The following is a 23746-nucleotide window of genomic DNA, read 5'->3' on the forward strand; positions in this document are numbered from 1 at the left end:
GTTTGGAACTTCTGGACTGGTTCAACCTGCATGACTATGTTTTTTTCCTCCTCGGGCCTTGATGAAACAAAACAAAATCAGCAGTGAGTTTTGTGCTCCAGAAGTAAGTAAACTCACTTTCACTATCCACCAGCCATTGAAAGTCCCATAACCACTTTTATGCAATTGTAGCAGGTGTCTTGTAGGCCAAAGATATCCTAATATTTCAAAAGTATTCAAGAATGGGGATACAGAGTTAGAGCAAACATGGGGAGAGCCCCCAGGTCTGTGTGGCCAGAGAAGTCTGTTAACTGAAGGCTGCATCTGGCTGTGGGAGATGGATGCTTACCTAACAGGTGCAAGATCACACACGCTCACACACACACACATGCACATATACACAGAAACTCTGCATATTTCATCTGGCTTGGGTTCCCCCACCCTTGTCGTTTCTGGTAATGATGAGATAGCCCCTTGAGCTATATAGTGAGAAGTTACTTGAGAGAGGCCACCAAACCCACTGGGCTCAGCCCATGTGTTTCTGTGCTTTCCCTTCTACACATGCAGGAGGTCTCATTGAACTTACCTTCAAAGGACATTGTCTGGTTACCGTCAGAAGGTGCACTAAGACTTAGGTTACTGAACTAGATAACATCAAGTCTGTTTGTGGGAGAAAATATCTTACTTAGTAAAGCTTTAACTTTCCCAAAAGAATAATAAATTCTGGGAGTAAGATGCAGGTGTTCACTGAAGAGCTAAACAGAATAATTAAGGAAACAAAATTAAGTAAAAGATGGTGACCAATTACCAATAAACACATTTGAAACCTCAAACCAGGTGACAAAATATCACTCTCAACATGAAATAATTAGAGCACTTTGGTCAAATGACAGAAGCCAATGAACTAGAAACTGAGTACCAGTTACGTTGTTAAAGATGCTGTTTCTTTTCCATATTTCTTTAAACTTTGATTCCCCTCCTTCCTACCCCAAACAAACAAATAAGATTTGCTATTCTGACCTTTGGGAAAATAATCAAGTCCAGATAGTCAAGTTTTACACTTAATTTTTTTAAATGTAGCTTTCAATTGCAAACTGTTTTGTCCTTAATGGACATAGTACTTTAAAAATGAAGTAAATTTTGTTTCAAAGTCCCTTCTTGCTACACAAAGAGCCACAATTTAACTTGTCTGAGTAGTAACTAGTTTTGACTAGTGAATAAACTGGTTCTCAAATATTGGCTTACCATTGAAATGAAGGAAGATCTAAAGCTACTGTTTATTGTATGTAATATACAGATATTCCAGGCATGGTATCTATATTCTTTGCATTAATGCTCTTAAACACCTAATCATTATTCCCATTTGCTGTTAAATAAAAAGCTCCGAGGGAAAGTTCATGTAAGGTTGCAAAGCCTGTGGGTGACAGAGCCAGAATCTGGCTACCAAGGTTGGTTGTTTCCCTCACAGCATTAGGAAACAGAAGAGGGTGGGAGGAAGCAGGATCGGAAGCTCTGGTGGGCTGTCCCCCAGGCAACTGTTGCCAGGGCCCAGGACTGGTAGAGCTTGAAGATCTGGACTTAGCAGTGCCTCTGAAATGCTTGTCCTCATGATACATGATAGGAGTTCTCTTTTTCTTTCAGCCTCCTTTTTTTCCTGAAACTCGACAAAAAAGCCTATTTAGCTTCATGGCCTCCTAGGTACTTCTACATTTGCTCAAAATTAAGTCAAAAGCAGCCTTGTCTCCTACATCTGCTTCATGCAAAACTTAAGCAGTAGTTTCTTTGCTATAATACCACAGGCCTCAGGCAGCTATATACCACTCAGAACCCACTAACCTAATCATTTCACTTGTCAAATGTGCTCATAGCAGGTAAAGAATGAGCACCAGTCACTACTTAAAAAGTTTACCAGAGGGCACTTAGCTGGCTCAGTCAGAAGAGCATGTGACTTTTGATCTTGGGGTCATGAGTTCAAGCCCCACGTTGGGTGTAGAGATTACTTAAATAAATAAAACTTAAAAAAAAAAAAGTTTACCAAAGTGATATTGGAAAAGACTATTTAAAAACTGTATAATTTTTATAATTTATGTAAATCTACCATGAATATAATAGCCAGTCAACATTTTTAAGTAATTTTGATTTAAATTGTCATCAGACAGAAATATATTGTACCTAAAAGGCTTCACCCCTTTTCTCCACTCCAGATGGAAAATGAGAATAAAAATGGCATAAATGTTTTAATATTAGACTGTGGTTCTGGTTGCACAACCCCTGTGAATCTACTAAAATAAGCCCTGAATTGTACTTTCAACAGGAGATTTGTATGGTATATGAATTATATATCAATAAAGGTGTTATCAAAAAACTTGATCTGAAAGTCCCTTTCCAAGTGTAAGTTTAAGCACAGAATTCGTGGAACTTTGGAAAAAAGGACACCAAAGCTGAGCCATGTCAGAGAAAACAGTTTTTTTCTCCCAAGGACAAGGGAAGAAGAAAGAACATGAGAGGGAAAATGAGAGGAGAGCTAAGGGTGAACAGAGCAACTTGGTGAGTAGTAACAAGAGTTTAAGGATTTGTCCACTCTCCAACATCCCCAACCTTGAACATCCCTTCCCCATCACTTACATGAAGGTCACAGAGCTCCCTAATTCACTGACAAGTTCCCCTCCCAGCTAGCCCACACTGTTTGCAGAATTTAAGACATTAACTGAATTTTTAAAATTTAAGAAATCACCTTAAGAAATTAATTTCATCTCATGCTACCATAGCCTTCTGTGCTCTTTAACCACCACCCCTAAGAGACCCTGGAGATGAACTCTCCCTTCTTTACATCCCATTGTTCTTGGCTCCCACAAGACATCCAAAGGCCCAGGCTTCCGTCATCACCTGATTTCATTTCATTTAATTTCATTTCATCTGAGGCTGTAGGTGTCTCTGAAGCAAATGACCCAGGCTCCTCTAAGCCTCCAGTAAAATAAACTGAAATGCTTTGGATGAGTTCTGCTCTCTTTTTCTTCTTATTTTTATTTCTGAAAGTCATGGAAAGAGGCTAATTTCTATAACTGTCAATGGGAAAAGAGGCAGCATCTTCATGAAAGCAGGAAAATTTATACAATAAACAACAAGAATTCAGAGCCAGAAATGACTGTGGAGAACTTATGTCCCCAAGGAATCCAAGCAGTGCTAGAAAGTTTTTTTTTTAATGTATTTACCTCCATTCTTCTTTACTGAGTAATTTGACAACTCAAATTTGAAAAAGAAACGGACACATGGGAGGAGAGCCTACAAAAGCAAAATTAACTTTAAAAAAACAAAACTGGTACAACATAATGTAGGAAAAGGGACAGCAAGTTAAAACCCACAACTACAAAAGATTTCACATATTTTGGTCAATCCTATGTAAATTAATTTTAAGACTTAAATAAAATGAAAAACTTATCAGGAAATTAAAAAAATCATTAGAATGAACCCGAACAGAGATTTAAAACCACACAGATGATAAAAGACATGGATGAAGTGATTAAGAGTTCACCCCTCCTTGCCCACAGAACCAAAAGTTCCCGATGAATTTTACCCAAACTTTAAGGGACTTTCATTTGCTTTTTTTCTAGCTCCTGCAAAGAAGAGAAGTGGTGTTGTGCAATCCTATCGACAAGGCAAGAAAAAGGGTGGCTCCTGCTCATTCCCGAGTTGCAGAGCCTTACTGCCATTATTTCAAAAGCCTGATAAACAAGCACCAATAGAGCTATGGACCCCACCCTGGAGTCTTCAGTTAAGTTGCTGTCTTCAAGACCTGCTTGCCAGAGAGCATCAGTGGCTTGTCTGTCTGCCTGTCTTTCTCTCTGTCTCGCATGTCACAGGAGCACAGACATGAGCAGTGCCTCTGAGACAACATGGGAATCACCAGCAGGCGTTCCCCCTCCAACTGCTGCTCTCTCTCCATGGCAGAGTGGCCCGTGTCAGATGTCTAAATGGGCAAAGTTTCCAGGGGAAAAAAGTACAAGGTAATATAGAATGAAGCAAAGGGAGAAACAAAAAATATTAATTATGAGAAGATGAGATATGAGTGAGAAATGCTCTAAGCTACCAGTAAGAAATCTTATGAAGAGTGACTTTAATTAGAGGGTTTTTTCTCTCTCTTTCCCTCTTTCTCTTGTGAAGCAGCCATTTGCAATGTGGTTTCTGCTGGCCCAACCATCAGATCCTCCTTCCAGGCAGACAGAAGTGGGGGAAGAATGGAGACAGAGCCTGTGTACTACTATGTTTTGGGAAATCAGAAGCTTTCCCAGGCACTGTCCAGCCAACCAGTCCTCACACCTCATGCCAGACTACTTCATGTGGCATCTCTAACTGCAAGGGGCCCTGGGAAGAGGGGAACAAGATCTTCAAGACTAGCTTACCCTGAGACCACTTATGATCCTCCACTGCATGACTTGGGACAATTTCCAGTCCGTATATAACCACAGTTCTATTAGCAAGAAAGGAGATCATGGTACTGAGTGGGCTGCTAACAGGATCTGCCGCAGGGGGTGTGGTGGCATCACAGAGAATATTTTGAGGCCAGATAAAAGACAAATACTTCTAATCTCAGACTAATCCTGGGAAAGGATCTCAAAGCAACCTCTCCTCCAGTCTTCTCATCTGGGACCTGGAACATACATCAACCCATAGACATCCATCACTTAGCACTTGGTTCTCTTCCATCCTCCCTCTCCATTCTGATTCCACTTTAAGGTCCCTTTCTGTTCTGCTACTTTCCTCAGAATGCCTTTCAGCCTCATAAGCAAATGTCAGGAGACTATCTCTTCCTCGAATTCTTCATGAACCTTCCCCTGGCCTGCCCCATGGAAAGCATCTCGCTCCCCATCATGCACCCCCAGCCCTGGGAATGTTGTCTAGAAATCTCACATTGCATTATGACACACATTAGTTTCATGCACTGTCTTATGCAACACCCAGAGGGCCTCTGGAAGGTAGAGAGTTCCATGTCATTGAAGATTTTCAAGCAGAGGTTTGGCAGCCACTTATCTTGGATGAGGCAGAGGAGGAGATTCAAGCATGAGGCAGAGATCTGCAGGAGATGAACTTTGAGGTCACCTCCAGCAGTCACTGAACAAGCACTCTGTGCCAGGTTGTAGGCCACATGCTTCCGTACAAACTGTATGTAACCCTCATACAATCCTGAGAATGACATCATTGCCCAACATCACAGATGAATAAGTGGTAGAGCTGGGAGTCCAATTAGATCTCTGATTCAAGGCTTGTTTCCATATCAAATAAGAGTTACACAAAATAAAGAAATAAGATGGATGATTTCCACTCTAGCACTCCCAACCTTATAGAAAGAAAATGGTACAGAGACTAAACATCAGTGAATTTTCTTGGACCCAGTAGAGAAGTGAGCTCACAGGGCAAACTGCCACCCCTCAAGTCCAGAGACAGGTGAATCTGGACAAGACCTTATATGTAGCAGAAGCCCCTAGAACTATAAACCAGTAAGAATATTTAAATTGTAGTTCTCATGAACTGCAGGAGACAGACTGTGGACTCTTTAATGGTAAGAAACTCCTAGAGACCAGTCTTAGGGAGGTCCACATTTTTATGGGCTTTAATCTCTAGGAACTATACCAGGTTCTCATGATGAAGAGTCAAGAAAGATCTCCCAGTGGCTCAAGCAGAGGGAAGAGTAAACACTGTGGAATACGCTCAATATTACACAAGCCTACTGTGCAAGGGTAAGGACGATACCAGAGTCTCTACCCTCCTGGAAGAAGGGGCTTCTCTATCCCCAGCCTCCTCTAGACTTCCTGTGTCACCTAGGCATAGAGAGGGGAAGGCAAAGGCACCGCCTGGGGCACAGGTCCACCATAACACTGATCACAGGTCATGAGATTATACAACACTCTACTGCCCCACACCTCACCAGCATACCAAGGCTCCAGTGTATGAACTGCAAATTACAGCTGCAAGAGCTACAAGACATGGATCCTATCAGATGAGCAGTTCTTAGGGAAGAGCAAAGGCAATGGTGGGACAAAACAAAGGGCACTAGAGGAAGTGGAAGTGTCCAATACCTGCAGCTACAACAGACATAAAGTGCATGCAGCTTAGCTCCTGACCACATTAACAAAGAACCTCAGCCTATTGCCCAATATATTAGGTCCAGCTGGCAACAAAAAATCACAAGGTATACGAAAAGAAAGAAAAGAAAAGAAAAGAAAAGAAAAGAAAAGAAAAGAAAGAAAAGAAAAGAAAAGAAAAGAAAAGAAAAGAAAAGAAGAAAGGAAAGGAAAGGAAAGGAAAGGAAAGGAAAGGAAAGGAAAGGAAAGGAAAGGAAAGGAAAGGAAAGAAATAGCTAACAGTCTGTGATGCCTTTAATAGAGATACACTTGGCTTGAACTGTTTATTTTCAAAACCCGAAAACAATATGACAATGTGTTTATCAGACCATCTATTCAAGAGAGCAGCCTCCAAAATGTATTTTTCTCCCCATCAGCAACAAAAAAAGTTAAAAGATAAAATTAAAAGCCCACTTTTTGAAAGATATAGCTATGAATTATACACGTCCAGTGCTTTTCTAACAGGTTGTAGTCATCATAAATCACACAGAAATTAAAATTAAAACAGATGAAATAAAAAGTAATTACAATCATGGGATGCTTGGGTGGCTCAGTCAGTTGAGCATCCAACTCTTAGTTTCAGCTCAGACCATGATCTCACAGTGGTGGGATCAAGGCCCATGTTGGGCTCTGCACTCAGGGTGCAGTCTGCTTCAGACTCTCTCCCTCTCCCTCCTACATTTGCCCTCTCTCTCTCTCTTTCTCTCAAATAAATAAATAAACCAACAAACAAATAAATTTTTTAAATTATTATTGATAATATAGGATCTAACATTTGTCCCCTACACCTGATGAGTGATATGCAACTTGAACCTACAGCTTGTTTTAGAATCCACTGGTATGGCAGGCAGTTATAAGATGCTCATCCCCTGGTACCCAAACTTGTATGCAATCTCCCCCCTTGGAACAAGGGCAGAATCTGTGGTTTGCATCTCACCAACAGAATGTCGTAAAGAAAATGGAATTTTGCAGATGTGATTGGGTCTCTCATCAACCAAATGAGTTAATCAGAAAGAAGATTATTTTAGGTAGGCCTACCATGGTATCGGGTGAGATCTTCAAAAGAGATTCCTGGAAGAATGAACTCAAAGCTGGAGAGATGGCTTGTTTCCTGGTGGCCTTGAGGAAGCAAACGGCCATGTTGTAAACTGCCTATTGAGAGGGCTTGTGTCCAGGAGTCGGGGACCTCCCTCTCATAACCACAAGGAACTAAATTCCATCAATAATTTCAATCAGCTTGGAAGAGGACCAAAATCCAGATGTGAATGCAGCCCAGGCAACACCTAGAATGCAGCCTTGTGACATGCTGCACAGAAGACCTAGTTAAGGGATATCTGGACCACTGGCTCACAGAAACTGTGGATAATAAATGGGTATTGTTTTAAGCCTATAGATTTGCAATAATTTGTTACACAGCATAGAAAACTAATACAACTCATCTTAGCAAATTGCTTAACTCTGAGAGTTCACAATTTTCAGTGAAGAGAGGCCTCTTGGGATGGGAGAGACCATCCTGTTGAGTGCATATCAAATGAGACCCAGCCTGTGGAATGTTCCCCTTTTTTCAGATTTTCTACGGCTAGCTTTCCTGAGTCTTATAGCTCAGTCGAGGGGATCAAAACATGACATCATGTTTACTCATTTTACCTCTCAAAAGCCCTACAAGTTCACTAAAATTCCTCAGACTTAAAGGTTCTCAGTTACAGCTCCTGAAATGAGTGGTCATTAAGATTTTTTGAACAGGTGGTGCAGTGGGGGTGGGTAAGGCACAGACAATGTCTTGGGAGTTCCCACAGCAGAAACAAGATTTCTGTCGCTCGTGGGAACACACACCTCTCTTCCCCTACCTCTGATATCAACCTCACACCCTGCAAAACACACATACACACACACACACACACACACACACATACACCCTTGCAACATCACCCTCAACACACATACATGCACACATGAACACACACATACATCCCTCCAACATCACCCTCAACACCCATGCATGTTCACGCATGAACACACACAAACACACCCCTGTCCTCTGCCCTCCCCCACCCACAACACACACCTCTGCTGCAAGGTTCAGATGAAAATCAAGTGAGGAGAACAGATTTAAATGGGGTTTTATATTCCAAACTTAAGTGTTCATCATAAAAAGAATTGTCAGGAAATGTTTGGATGTGATAATACTGTTTTACTGATATTTCCACCTGGGATGCTCTGTGTTCTGAAGTTTATCTAGACAGGTGTGAGCTCGGAGCTTCTGCTGGAGCCCACCCTCTCTGCATAGGATCACCATAGAGTGGGATTTCAAGGTGAACCTTTCAAAAATCAGAAGGACTGGGGTCGCATCTTGGTTTGTCTCTTACTAACCACATGAATTTTAAAAAGCAATTCATTTCCCTAACACTCTACACAATTAAGCTATTAACACCTACCTCATAGATTGCTGTGAATATCAAAAGTGGTAGGGTGAAGAAGGGCCTCCCATAACACATGACACGATCTAAAACTGTATGCATGCTCATTACATCGGCTGGCTTGTTTCTACACTTGTATTTTAGGATTAGGACTTGCATTTCACATGTTTTCATCAAAACAGTAATCCGCTTCAATTTGGCTCCTTATTAGTCTATTTATTTACCCAACTAATGAGGGCCATTTTATAATTTTTTTTAGAGTATTTACTTATTTGAGAGAAAGAGAGAGAGGAGGAGCAGAGGAAGAGAGAGAAGGAGAATCTCAAGCAGACTCCCCGCTGAACATGGAGTCCAACACAGGGTTTGATCTCACAACTTAACTGACTGAGCCACCCAGGCATCCCTAATGAGGGCCATTTTAAAGCACCAAATCACTCCTAATTAAATGCCTAGCGTTTTGAGGAAACATTTTGCAATTTTAACACTCTAGAAAAGAAAAAGAACATGTGAAGAAAATATGAGTGAAATATAAATCAAACCATGGGTGGACCTCAGTTCAAGGATCATTTTTAAAAAGAAGGAGGAGGAGGAGAAGAGGAAATAATTAGGGAAAAGGATGGTGGAATAGAAAGGACAAGGAGTTGGAAATGTAGGTCCATTAATAATTCTGCTCAGTACTTTCTGTGTGACTTTGAATGAATAAACTTTCTGTACTTTAGTTTCCTCAAACATAATAAGTGTCAGTAATAGTAACTGATGTGATTTGCCAGTTGAAAATGTTTGAGGATATAGGAAGTAAAAGATTCAGGAGAATCACGGAGTCATATTATGAAGGAGTCAAGCGGCTTCCTCGAGCTTGTGTCAACAGAAGGGAAGTGCTCTGCCCAAAGCTATGGGCCCTTTGAGGAAGCCTGAATCCACTGACTGATGTACTCCAGGGTGTGAAAGCTTGACCTATTGCCCCAAACAGGGACAACTCTACATGGTCATTCCATCTTCAGAGCTCCCCGCAGAGGTGCCTTGAACCTCTACTGAGCAGCATCACAGCTCTGCTTCTCTCTACCCCAGTCTATGGTTCCAATAATATGCCCTAATAAACTCCCAACCCGTTCATCTACATCAAACAGTTTGCTTCGGAGGAAACCCAACCTGTGGCAGGCTCTTATCCCAAGGCATCCAGACATATATCTCTTGTATAATATCCCAACCTCCAGATTTATGTTTTTGCCTCTTGCAAACAGCAAATGTCATCTGTCTGTCCCATGCCAAATTCTATGGTGTTCATTCTAATTATGTATCTCAGAGTTTCTTAGTCTCAACACTATTGACATTTTGGACTGGATAGTTCTTTGTTATAGAGAACTGTCCTACACATTATAGGATGTACAATGGCCTTTACCCACCATATGCAGTAGCATTCCCTCTCCAAGCTATAATAGTAAAAACTGTCTCCAGACACTGTCAGATACACCCTGGGTGCCAAAAATCATTCCTATTGAGAAACGCTGATCTACTTTTATTTACATAATTTATGTCAGGTATTAAGGGTTGATGTTGACTTATGTCAGTTCTCCAGAGACACTTGCTTGGCAGTGAGAACTCCTTTGGAGGTACAATGCCTTAGCATGAAGGGACACATTTCTAATGGCAGGATTCTTTGGAACTCTTCCAAAGATACCACAGTTATCTGCCTGATTCCCTGAAAAGAAAACTTCATACCTTTTGCAAAACTATTTATGAAAAACCAGGCTTTGAGAAACAGGGGCTTATGGAGTTGATGCATTCTAAAGAAAGGGAGTAATTCAGTTCAGCTATTAAAGCCATAATCCGGAGAAAAGGGAACCCTCTTACACTGTTGTGGGAATGTGAACTGGTGCAGCCACTCTGGAAAACTGTGTGGAGGTTCCTCAAAGAGTTAAAAATAGACCTGCCCTACGACCCAGCAATTGCACTGTTGGGGATTTACCCCAAAGATACAGATGCAATGAAACGCCAGGACACCTGCACCCCGATGTTTCTAGCAGCAATGGCCACAATAGCCAAACTGTGGAAGGAGCCTCGGTGTCCATCGAAAGATGAATGGCTAAAGAAGCTGTGGTTTATGTATACAATGGAATATTACTCAGCTATTAGAAATGACAAATACCCACCATTTGCTTCAACGTGGATGGAACTGGAGGGTATTATGCTGAGTGAAGTAAGTCAGTCGGAGAAGGACAAACATTATATGTTCTCATTCATGTGGGGAATATAAATAATAGTGAAATGGAATATAAGGGAAGGAAGAAGAAATGTGTGGGAAATATCAGAAAGGGAGACAGAACGTAAAGACTGCTAACTCTGGGAAACGAACTAAGGGTGGTAGAAGGGGAGGAGGGCGGGGGGTGGGATCGAATGGGTGACGGGCACTGGGGGTTATTCTGTATGTTGGTAAATTGAACACCAATAAAAAATAAATTTAAAAAAAAATAAAGCCATAATCCAAGTACTGCATTAAATATATCAAAGAATTATCATAAGAGATCTGTTCTGCGTAACTACCCAGAAAACTCAGGGACAGGAGGTCAAGTTATCAAATTTCTATAAGATGAATGGTACAAAGCCCACAGTACTTGACCATTTTTAACCATTACAAAGACAGTAATTTCACGAGACTCAACCTCGTCCTTGGCCAGGACTCCATTCCACTTAAGCTATAGAACACAGAGTGAAATAGTTTCATGCAACTTCTGATTGATCACAGTTGCCAGGAAAGATTTCTTTGACCAATTAGTGCTGCCTACCCAATGCCAAGGGAAAGATCACATCTCATATCTCATATTTCCATCCCTTTTTGAAAGAGAGGAATATTGGAAAATGTCCTACTGAATCTCTGGGGTAGAAGGGTAATGTGGAGGAAAATGCATTTGTGAGACTGGCTACGAGACAGAGAATCAAGGAGTCTCCTTCTTGGTCCTCTGGAGTCACTGCTTCCTATATGGCATGCAGAAAGAAGTCTGGATTGAAACAGGATGATCCAGCCAAAAGTCCTCTGAATTGAGTCCTAAAAATCCATGCTGGATCTCTTCTAATACCACCAAATCTGTTGGATTGCAGCTTCTTTTCAAAAAGTGGTCTTAATCCAAAAGAAGCCTCTTCTGATGGTACATATAAAAGAGGCTAATCATTTAGACTCAAGCATGAAGAGATGCCCACTCCTAAGCCTACTGAATTTGTTATAAATTTTAACTAAGTCACACTGCAGCCATCCCCTGTTTTCTGGCTCTGGCATTAGTAGTTGGAGAGCCTCTTACAGGCAACTCCCATGAAAATGTCCCATTCACCAATGTGCTCTCTCTTTACAACTGAACCAAATTTTTTTTAACTCATTGTTCAGAACTGACTGCTTGCTATGGCTGAGCTCTGTACTTTGTACTGAGATTGGTTACAAATTTGGAAATGGCACAGCACCTGGCTTCTAAGGTTTGTCACAAAATGAATAATCCAGAAAAATGAATAACAGTCTTGAGCTGATGCCAGGGAAGAAAGCTGTATTGGGTACCATGAAGACTCAAGGAAATCCTCAGTGCTGGGGATAGGAAAGGGGGCCACAGTTCATAATGCCTTACAAGAGGACAGGCTATCTGAGCTGACTTACGAGGGATGGCAAGAAGTTCGCCATGTTGATGAGAAGGTTAGAACATTTCATTTGAGAATGGGAGAGCATTTCAGTGAGAGGGAACTAAATGGGTATAGAACGGAGACATGAGCCAGCCAGGCATGCCATGGAATTCAAAGGAAGCTAAGGCAAAAGCCAAGGGTGTAAAGGGGTATTTAGTGCTGGAAGCTATGTCCCTGTCACTGCCAGCTCTGCATCCTAGTCTTATCTCAGAACTGACAAGCTGATGAATCTTTGCACCTATGTCCTAATTGTTCACTGCTTTTAGTTTTACTAACCCACCAATCACTTTCAAATACTCCCTGTTACCTGTAGGATAAAGTATAAAACAAGTCCTTAAAATGGCCAATGGGGCCCTTCATGACCTGGTGTCTGAACTTTCTTGGCGACATCTCCTACCATTTCATCACTCATTCAATCATTCATTCAACAAAGATTTTATATTCACAGTATAAAGGGCTATGCAACAAAAGAGGCATGGTTCCTGGCCTCACAATAATTACTTGCTAACACACACACACACACACACACACACACACACAAAATACATGTCATATAGCCACAATAAACTCCATGCAGTTCACCAAAGTCTCCATGAGACCCTACACACAGCCTTTATACATCCTCTGATCATTTTTCAGAATGTCCTCCCCTCCCTGACAAGCTGATGAATCCTTTCTATCCTCCATAATCCCACTCTGCTTCATTTCCTCTGGAAATCTTCCCAGAATTGAGTATCCTGCTCTCAGAACACACTGCCCTTCCCTCTTTGGTAGTTCTTGCTATTTGGCTGGCTTATCTGCAGGAGAAGTATTGAAAAGATGTAATAGGTGGTGTGGTAGGAATTCTAACTAGTTCTAATGGAGATTGGCTGTAAGCAACCAACACAGTCACACCAGTGTGCCAAATGAATTTCAATTCTCCTCCCCTTCAGACTGTGGCCACTGGGCTTTTGTCTGGTTCATATGTGTGTCCCCAAGGGCCAGCACATGCTAAGCCCTCAAAAACTCTCCTGAATAAATAGAGAACTGTTTTTTCTGGATACAAACTCTTCACTCTGTCTTCTTCACCAGGCTGTTATTGGGGTCAATTATCTGTGAAAATGACAGAAAAATGTCTAGTGTGGCTATTGAGGTGATTTCTGAATTAGTCATCAGTGCTACATGTCAACAGAAGCCAGATAAGGCACTTTGGCTGATGGTAAAGAGATCCACAAGTAGTGCTGCTGCAGGCTGCCTCTCCCCTGTCACTCTGGTCCGGAACTTGAGCAGCATTTCATCGACAGACCATCATCCCAGAAAAGCAGGGGTGAAGAAAATCAGAGCCATTTCCCCATCATAAGCACTCTCATTATTTTCCTTGAAATTCCCAGGGTGCCAGAGATGTAAGAAATCTTGGATAGAAATCATCTTAGGAGCCATCTCTGATCAGTTGGTAATGGCTTCCTGGAAGGATTCCTAGTGAAATAGGATCAACATCAATTAATGATATCTACCAAGGATTAGGGAGAGGAGAATGAAGACATGTGTGCTATCGATTTGTCCATCCTCATCTAGTCCTGCTCCTTAAACTAATGGATGACTGAGCTGATGTCCAGAGAGGGGTGATTAGCTCAGGATCAGCTTTTGACTCCATTTTACAGGGGAAAGACTGAAGGTTGAAAGGGGTAAATAATTTGCTAGGGGACAGTCACTAACATTCATAGCTCTTGATTTCTGGGCCAGGTATCTTCCATAACACCCTCTTTAAGCATATAAAGTGAAGGAGCCCGGCATCCAGTGTGGGATCTCTGATCATATTTCTATTCTCCTTAATAATAATTTTTGGCAGAGGTTTGGAATAACATCCAAGATGCCTCTTTTTGTTCTTCCTCCTGCCTGGCTCTGAAACCAGAGTCACATGATTAAAAACACTGCAGGTACCCTCTCATGGGTATACATCTTGAACCTATCGTCCCCATTCGAACTTTTCCTCTGCATCATAGCTGACCCCTCAGCTCCTTGTCCCACTAGCTCCATCCACAGCTCTGCCTCTCCTTCAAATCTCTACTAATTAAAGGTTTCTCTCACCAAAATGCTGTCACATAAATAGTAGCTTCACTTAGCAAACAAGTGTTTGGTCCTGAGAACACAGTAAGATTTCCTGGACTCAAAGACCTGCCAGTATAATGGGGACGACTGGACAAAGAACAGAGTATGACAACATGATGAGATTCATGTTAATGAGAAACACATGCACCAGAATCTATGGCAACAGAGAGGAGAGGGGCCAAATCTAGAGCCTGAGCATGGGGCATCAGTATATACTGGGATGGGGAGAGGGAGGGAATGTGAGGGAAGGCTTATCCAAGGAGTCATGGCAGGCACACACACAAAAAAAATTAGGAAGGGGAGAAACATCCCCACAAAAGCAAATAACACCTGGCATATTTGGAAACTTAAAGCATTTAATGGGGCTAGAGCAGAATGCATGTTTGTGTGCGTGTGACCACACACAGGCACACGTGCTGGGAGGAAACAAGATTTGATCAAGGAGGAGAGAGAAGTTAGCCTGGGAACATGAGCAGAGCCTAACACCCTGACCTCACTTAGAAGATTTTACCCCAACCAGGACCTCAGCAGTCTCAGAAACTACTTGAGAGCCTATTATCTGCTCACTATGTACCAAATGTTTCCTGTGCATCAGATCAGTTCACCCTACAAATAAATTTGTGAGTAGGTAGCTTTCAACTCCATTTTACAGGGCAAAGACTGAAGGTCAAAATGGGGCAAATGATTTCCTCTAAGTCACACAGCTGGCAAGTAGCAATAGAAACTGGAAATCTAGACTTTTAATCTTGCCACTCCTTTACTCTGCATGCCCATGTGCCCTCGTGGAAATCATGCCCTTGGTTGAGCCCTCACAGACATCAAGCAAAATGAGTCTTCTGACTTTTTAATAGACAAAATGGGGAAAGAATCAGATGGCACATTTCCTCCAGGAAGAACAAACTGTCCAGAAAGATGAGCAGTTTCTTTCAGTCCTTCCTGCATTCATTAATTTAAAGAACATGTTCTGTGCATTCACTGGGTGACAATCATTCTAAGTACTCAGGTTACAAGCATGCATGTGAGATAGTCCCTAATGTGATCCCAAGTCACTTAGAATAGGAATATGAAAGGCACAGGAAACTAAGGTAGCATGGTAGCTCTCAGGAACCCCAAACTGCCCAAGAGTTTGAGAGGTGCTGAAGTTGAGCCCATTGACCCAAGAAGGAGATTATCAAAGCCACGTTTCCCCTGTCTCACATGGTCAGGCTTTGGCTGAAGACAGGGGGATTCTGAAAGGGTCAGCTCCATGTGTATTCTTGCCGTACTTCTGGCAGCACTGTGGACCAGGGAGAGACTGGAAACAGAAAGACAGCTGCTCATTGCACTAGCTCAGGTGAGGGGGACAGACCCTCATCTGTGGTAGGTGTAAGGGTGAGAGGCAGATACAAAATTAAGGATATATTTAATTAGTAGGGAAAATAATTTTGTCTAATCCATTCATTTTGTAGGTGAGGAATAATGTCCAGAGTATTCAGTATTCCTATAGCTTGAACCCATTCCATATTTAGATCATCCATAATCACTTCTTATATGACACGGAGATCCCAACAGAACTAAGTGTCAACTGGTTCTCAACCCGCCAGTAATTAGACCATAAGCAACTTCAAACAAAACTCCTCTATCATTTGTTTCTCCTTCTCATGTGCTCCTTTCCCCTTCCTTGGTCACAGCCTACAGCTCAGGGTAAGGCCCACAATAAGTGCTCAATTCACTTCAGTACAATTGCAACTGGCCTGGCAAGGGCTGGGGGTGGGGAGCTATTGGTCTTTGTTCTTGGAGTTGAGAGCCTAGAAGGAAATGGCTCCCAACCACAGAGTTCACTTACAGCACCCGGGAAAAGTATGCAGGGGACCAAGCTGCATAGAGCAGAATACCTGTCACTAGATGCTGTTTGAAGTGGAATTCCATTCAGCAATCTCTTGACAAAGTCCCTTGGAGAGGGCCTTTTGCCTGTGTCATTTCTAGACAGGCTTCCAAGAGTCTTTCTTGATATCCTTGCAAGTAACCCCTTTAGAGCCGAAGCCCTGTCATTTTACTAGCACCTTACACTCTTGAAAGGGTTTTTGCTTCCAATGTCTTATCTGTTACATGGAGGTGATAGAACACTGACAGCCATTAGGACAGGGACAGTCTTTTCCATTTTCTGGGACAACAGGGAAGCCAAAGCTTTCAGGGATTAAGAATTTATCACAAAATGAGGCTAAGTGTTGAAATATCTACAACTACTGCCAAAGATAGTTTGGTTCTGTCCAATTCTCAAGAATGCACACTACCTATAAGCCAAGAGATGTATCCCTTAGAAAACTCTCATGTATGTAAGGTACAAGAATGTTTCTTGTATGTTTTGATGGTTAAAAAAAAAGTGGAAAAATTCAACTGTCCATCCAGCAGAGGAATAAACTGAAAAGTGTGCTATATTAATAGAATGGAACACTATGTAGCCATTGAAAGGTCTAAAGTATATATATATATATACACTTTATATATATATGGATATATATACCTAAAAATATATATATACATAAAGTATATATATGTATATATACATATATATTCTGTGTCAACTAGCACAGAATTCAAGAAATATGAGGCTGAAACTTAAGCAAGTTTCAGAATGATTGTAGGATATGACACCCTTTCATAGCTTAAAACAAACCCAATATTATATATCAGAGATTCATAATTTTTTTGTAAAATATATGTGATAAATATTTTAGGCTTTGTGGGCCATATATGCAATTTGTTGCCTATTATGCTTTTTTGTTGTTGTTTCTTTTTTACAACTCTTTAAAATGTGAAAACTATTCCTAGCTTACAGTCTTTAAAGAAACTGGCCATGGGTTGAATTTCCCCCACAGGCTCTAATTTGCTAATGTATCAGTTGATGCATATATTTGTATGTGAAAGTATAAGATAAAAATCATTCACAGAAGATTCATAATAGTACTTACTTCAGTGGAGAGGTGGAAGAGAACAGGAATGGAATATAAAACAAAGGATCAGATTTATCTGGAAAATTTTCTTTCTTTCATTAAAATCTAAGGCAAGTATAAAAAAAATGTCACCAATGGCTCAGTTTGGGATAATGGGTGCACCACACTTTGTTTTCTTATTCTTCATAATTTTCTACACTTAAAATATATTACCCAAGTAAAAGAATATGCAAGAAAAAAGCAGTCATCCAAAAGCCATTCATTCAATGTCTGCTACTTTGCTCAGCCTGAAAATGTTATTTATGAAACTCATTCATTCTTTATTGCATGAAGCAAATTTTTGCTTAGCACCTGCTCTAAGTGTTCTGGCTGGGTGCTATAAGTAGTACCGGATTCCATCAAACATATAGATGTGGATCTAATCCTCAAGAGGCTTAAAGCTCGGGAAGAGAGAAGCTCACACAAAAGTAGCACCACACATAACAAGGAATACTATTTGCCAAAAGAGATATTCAGGCCATGTGCTATGGGAGCTCACTGCTAGTTCATAAGAAATCTAGACAGCCATACCCAGAACATTCAGCCTGGCACCTACATACAATGGAAAGCCACTAATGATTTTTGAGCAGGGACATGGTATAACCAAAGAGATTGTTTTAAAAAAAATTTTTTTTGGATAGGGGGGTGGGGAAGAGAGAATCTTATGCAGACTCCATACCCAATGCAAAACCCAACACAGGGCTCCATTTCACAACTCTAATACTGGGACCTGAGCCTAAATCAGGAATCAGATGCTTAACCTACTGAGCCATCCAGGTGTCCTATAAAATAGTTTTTAAGTAGTATATGTGTGAATAAGAGAAAAAGTAAAGGAGAATCAGAGAGAAAAACCAGGCATGCAAAGCTTTAGAGCAGAGTAAAGGACTGGCTCCCTTGGGGAGGCCACAGGATTCTCTGAACACTTATCCCCCAAAGTCAATGTCAAGTGCTACAGTTGAATTGGAGGCCCAAACTAGAGTCAATGCCACCTGGAAAGGAAGAAATAGTGAGAAGAGGGTAGTAGTTATCTAGTGGGGGCCCAAATGGAGTGCATGAGAGGGATAGATAGATAGATAGGTATAGATGGCAGGATGGGGTAAGTTTCTGTGCACAGTCCCTAGGGCCAAGCCTACCTCATTGTAGTCACCATCAAAGCCAGTCTTTCACTTCTAAATAACAATTTATCTTTCCTTCTAGGAACAGGTCCAAGAGAGCATTTCTGGAGGCCCAGAAAACACTGCAACATATCAGTGGCTCACAAAGGAATGCCATTTGTGTATCCAAAGCTATACGAGTAACCCTTTGGCAAAGGTTTTGACTCCCATGTGCTTTGGCAAAGAAGCCTGCTCTCTGAGGCTGATGCAGTGTGTGCAGGGCCCTGCCACATGCTCAGGTTTCATCTTTCTGTAAATTAGGTTTTTATTGTTGTAAACTATTTTGTTTCTACATTTATTTTGCTTTTGCTTAATATTCTGGTCTAGAGACACTAGATGGCCTCCATCAGTTGCTCTGATTTTTCCAGCCAAATCAGGAAAGCACAGGTGTAAGAGGAAATCCAGGAAATTGCCAGAATGAGATATTACTTCCACTATAACCTCCACCTCATAGGTCTGTTAGGAGGAGATGAGAAAAAAAGCATGAAAACACTTTATTAACTGCAAAGCAATATCCTCAAAGGTACTATTCTAAATACTAAATGGAACAGGGGGAAAAATAAGCCACCCCTCGACTCTGAGATACAGCTAAATTAAATCAACAAGTCGAAGGGGCACCTGGGTGGCTCAGTCAGAAAAGTCAACAAGTCACTGATGATAGATAGATAGATGATAGATAGATAGATAGATAGATAGATAGATAGATAGATAATAGATTGATAGATAGATTGATAGATAGATAGATAGATAGATAGATAGATAGATAATAGATAGATAGAGGAAGTTACAAATGAGGTCAGTTATCTTTAGAAGCTTCCAGTCAAATGATTAATCTCTCAGTTCCATTCAACTGATTCATCTATACAAAGACAAAAGGTAGAAGATCTTGGTAATCTAATCAAATGCCCTCTTCATTCTAAGAAAATCTAGTGAAAGTCAAAAGTCTAAAAGCATATAAATCAAAATTGCTTAAATAATATAGGTCTGGTATCAAAGAAAGTTTGGGAGAGGAAAGGCAATGAATATCTACCTCCTCTGTGCATACCTAACTAGCAGGAATCAAGGAAGGCACCACTTATTTGGGCCATTTCAGGACAGTTGGGTTGTCTGGGCTAAAGTCAAGGCCAAAAAGATTGGCTGAAATTGAATGTCAGAGACATAGTCCCAGAGAGAACCAAGAGAAGGGCTGAGAAATTCAAGCAGAGACCAACAGCAAGTACAGTATTAATGAACTAAATTGGAAGTGAAAAAGTCAGGGTCCAAAGACAAGTGGACATGATAAGGAATGAGATGCCAGGAGTAATTCAAGTAATTTAGGATTGGCTTCATTTGACTTTGCTTGCCACTGCCCACACAGGGTAAATACCAAGTCACAAAGGATTAACAGCAACAATTGAGTTTCTAGTACTGTCCAAAAGAAGGGACTTCTCATCAAAAGGTTTTTATTTTTAATAAATTAATTTTTTATTGGTGTTCAATTTACCAACATACAGAATAACACCCAGTGCTCATCCCGCCAAGTGCCCCCCTCAGTGCCCGTCACCCATTCACCCCCACCCCCCGCCCTCCTCCCCTTCCACCACCCCTAGTTTGTTTCCCAGAGTTAGCAATTATGTTCTGTCTCCCTTTCTGATATTTCCCACACATTTCTTCTCCCTTCCCTTATATTCCCTTTCATTATTATTTATATTCCCCACATGAATGAGAACATACATTGTTTGTCCTTCTCCGATTGACTTACTTCACTCAGCATAATACCCTCCAGTTCCATCCACGACGAAGCAAATGGTGGGTATTTGTCATTTCCAATGGCTGAGTAATATTCCATTGTATACATAAACCACAGCTTCTTTAGCCATTCATCTTTCGATGGACACCGAGGCTCCTTCCACAGTTTGGCTATTGTGGACATTGCTGCTAGAAACATCGGGGTGCAGGTGTCCCGGCATTTCATTGCATCTGAATCTTTGGGGGTAAATCCCCAACAGTGCAATTGCTGGGTCGTAGGGCAAGTCTATTTTTAACTCTTTGAGGAACCTCCACACAGTTTTCCACAGTGGCTGCACCAGTTCCCATTCCCACCAACAGTGTAAGAGGGTTCCCTTTTCTCCGCATCCTCTCCAACATTTGTGGTTTCATGCCTTGTTAATTTTCCCCATTCTCACTGGTGTGAGGTGGTATCTCATTGTGGTTTTGATTTGTACTTCCCTGATGGCAAGTGATGCAGAGCATTTTCTCATGTGCGTGTTGGCCATGTCTACGTCTTCCTCTGTGAGATTTCTGTTCATGTCTTTTGCCCATTTCATGATTGGATTGTTTGTTTCTTTGGTGTTGAGTTTAATAAGTTCTTTATAGATTTTGGAAACTAGCCCTTTATCTGATATGTCATTTGCAAATATCTTCTCCCATTCTGTAGGTTGTCTTTTAGTTTTGTTGACTGTATCCTTTGCTGTGCAAAAGCTTCTTATCTTGATGAAGTCCCAATAGTTCATTTTTGCTTTTGTTTCCTTTGCCTTCGTGGATGTATCTTGCAAAAAGTTAGTGTGGCCAAGTTCAAAAAGGGTGTTGCCTGTGTTCTCCTCTAGGAGTTTGATGGAATCTTGTCTCACATTTAGATCTTTCATCCATTTTGAGTTTACCTTTGTACATGGTGAAAGAGAGTGGTCTAGTTTCATTCTTCTGCATGTGGATGTCCAATTTTCCCAGCACCATTTATTGAAGAGACTGTCTTTCTTCCAATGGATAGTCTTTCCTCCTTTATCGAATATTAGTTGACCATGAAGTTGAGGGTCCACTTCTGGGTGCTCTATTCTGTTCCATTGATCTATGTGTCTGTTTTTGTGCCAGTACCACACCGTCTTGATGACCACAGCTTTGTAGTACAACCTGAAATCTGGCATTGTGATGCCCCCAGATATGGTTTTCTTTTTTAAAATTCCCCTGACTATTCGGGGTCTTTTCTGATTCCACACAAATCTTAAAATAATTTGTTCTAACTCTCTGAAGAAAGTCCATGGTATTTTGATAGGGATTGCATTAAACGTGTAAATTGCCCTGGGTAACATTGACATTTTCACAATATTAATTCTGCCAATCCAGGAGCATGGAATATTTTTCCATCTCTTTGTGTCTTCCTCAATTTCTTTCAGAAGTATTCTGTAGTTTTTAGGTTATAGATCCTTTACCTCTTTGGTTAGGTTTATTCCTAGGTATCTTATGCTTTTGGGTGCAATTGTAAATGGGATTGACTCCTTAATTTCTCTTTCTTCAGTCTCATTGTTAGTGTATAGAAATGCCATTGATTTCTGGGCATTGATTTTGTATCCTGCCATGCTACCAAATTGCTGTATGAGTTCTAGCAATCTTGGGGGGGAGACTTTTGGGTTTTCTATGTAGAGTATCATGTCATCGGCGAAGAGGGAGAGTTTGACTTCTTCTTTGCCAATTTGAATGCCTTTAATGTCTTTTTGTTGTCTGATTGCTGAGGCTAGGACTTCCAGTACTATGTTGAATAGCAGTGGTGAGAGTGGACATCCCCGTCTTGTTCCTGATCTTAGGGGAAAGGCTCCCAGTGCTTCCCCATTGAGAATGATATTTGCTGTGGGCTTTTCGTAGATGGCTTTTAAGATGTCGAGGAAAGTTCCCTCTATCCCTACACTCTGAAGAGTTTTGATCAGGAATGGATGCTGTATTTTGTCAAATGCTTTCTCTGCATCTAATGAGAGGATCATATGGTTCTTGGTTTTTCTCTTGCTGATATGATGAATCACATTGATTGTTTTACAGGTGTTGAACCAGCCTTGTGTCCCGGGGATAAATCCTACTTGGTCATGGTGAATAATTTTCTTAATGTACTGTTGGATCCTATTGGCTTGTATCTTGTTGAGAATTTTTGCATCCATGTTCATCAGGGATTGGTCTGTAATTCTCCTTTTTGGTGGGGTCTTTGTCTGGTTTTGGAATTAAGGTGATGCTGGCCTCATGGAACGAATTTGGAAGTACTCCATCACTTTCTATCTTTCCAAACAGCTTTAGGAGAATAGGTATGATTTCTTCTTTAAACGTTTGATAGAATTCCCCTGGGAAGCCATCTGGCCCTGGACTCTTGTCTTGGGAGGTTTTTGATGACTGCTTCAATTTCCTCCCTGGTTATTGGCCTGTTCAGGTTTTCTATTTCTTCCTGTTCCAGTTTTGGTAGTTTGTGGCTTTCCAGGAATGCGTCCATTTCTTCTAGATTGCCTAATTTATTGGCGTATAGCTGTTCATAATATGTTTTTAAAATCGTTTGTATTTCCTTGGTGTTGGTAGTGATCTCTCCTTTCTCATTCATGATTTTATTAATTTGAGTCTTTTCTCTCTTCTTTTTAATAAGGTTGGCTAATGGTTTATCTATCTTATTAATTCTTTCAAAGAACCAACTCCTGGTTCTGTTGATCTGTTCCACAGTTCTTCTGGTCTCAATTTCGTTGAGTTCTGCTTGAATTTTAATTAACTCTCTTCTTCTGCTGGGTGTAGGGTCCATCTGCTGTTTTTTCTCTAGCTCCTTTATGTGTAAGGTTAGATTTGTATTTGAGTTCTTTCCAGTTTTTGAATGGATGCTTGTATTGCGATGTATTTCCCCCTTAGGACTGCTTTTGCTGCATCCCAAAGATTTTGAACGGTTGTATCTTCATTCTCATAGGTTTCCATGAATCTTTTTAATTCTTCCTTAATTTCCTGGTTGACTCTTTCATCTTTTAGCAGGATGGTCCTTAACGTGTTTGATGTCCTTCCAAACTTCTTGTTGTGATTTAGTTCTAATTTCAAGGCATTATGGTCTGCGAATATGCAGGGGACGATCCCAATCTTTTGGTATCGGTTCAGACCCGATTTGTGACCCAGTATGTGGTATATTCTGGAGAAAGTTCCATGTGGACTTAAGAAGAATGTGGGAGATGTTGTGCTTAGAAGACCTATCGAGGGTAGAAAGAGCTAGATTGAAGTCACCAAGTTTAAGTGTATTATTATCTAAGTATTTCTTCACTTTGGTTATTAATTGGTTTAAATATTTAGCAGCTCCCACATTCAGGGCATATATATTGAGGATTGTTAAGTCCTCTTGTTGGATAGATCCTTTAAGTATGAGATAGTATCCCTCTTCATCTCTCACTAGTCTTCGGGGTAAATTTTAGTTTATCTGATATAAGGATGGCTACCCCTCCTTTCTTGTGAGGACCATTTGAATGGTAAATGGTTCTCCAACCTTTTATTTTCAGGTTGTAGGTGTCCTTCTGTCTAAAATGAGTCTCTTGTAGACAGCAAATAGATGGGTCCTGCTTTTTTATCCAGTCTGAAACCCTGCGCCTTTTGATGGGGTC

The 23746-nt window shown here is 40.9% G+C and overlaps 1 long non-coding RNA gene across 19 annotated transcripts in view; it reads right to left on the reverse strand.

Annotated features, from left to right (window-relative positions):
* The window catches only part of LOC119864794, a 293914-nt gene that overhangs the window by 198064 nt on the left and 72104 nt on the right, over positions 1-23746 (reverse strand). The window contains exon 1 of one of the 19 annotated variants that reach the window (XR_005368703.1): positions 1225-1627. The exons of the other annotated variants lie outside the window; for them this stretch is intronic. This is a non-coding gene — a long non-coding RNA (uncharacterized LOC119864794). Of the gene's footprint in view, positions 1-1224; positions 1628-23746 lie in introns of those variants that run through there. 19 annotated transcript variants of the gene reach the window in all.

Source organism: Canis lupus, chromosome 13 (assembly GCF_011100685.1).
Source record: "Canis lupus familiaris isolate Mischka breed German Shepherd chromosome 13, alternate assembly UU_Cfam_GSD_1.0, whole genome shotgun sequence".
Taxonomy (NCBI): Eukaryota; Metazoa; Chordata; class Mammalia; order Carnivora; family Canidae; genus Canis; species Canis lupus.